The sequence below is a fragment of the Elephantulus edwardii genome, unplaced genomic scaffold (genome assembly GCF_000299155.1).
Source record: "Elephantulus edwardii isolate Elephantulus edwardi_28Jun2011 unplaced genomic scaffold, EleEdw1.0 scaffold00241, whole genome shotgun sequence".
Lineage (NCBI taxonomy): Eukaryota > Metazoa > Chordata > Mammalia > Macroscelidea > Macroscelididae > Elephantulus > Elephantulus edwardii.
This window is the reverse complement of record NW_006399991.1, coordinates 2,290,857-2,291,119: the sequence shown is the minus strand read 5'-3', so window position 1 is coordinate 2,291,119 and position 263 is coordinate 2,290,857.

Below are 263 nucleotides of genomic sequence, written 5' to 3'. Positions count from 1 at the left end.
AAACCCTCCAGCAGGTCCACTCCACCATGTAGCCATCGCTCTAGACTCCTGTCATTACAGAAATACCTAATCACATATTTCTTTTAAACAGTTACACAGCGTGATGTGCAAAATGGAAGAATGTTCTTCCAGATATAACAGCTCTAGTATCACTTAGCAGTGGTTAAATGTTGTTGAGTCAAATATAACTCAGAGTAAGCTTTACACAAAAGACCTGACCTCTGTTCTATAATCAACATAATTTCTGTACATTTATAAGAGAG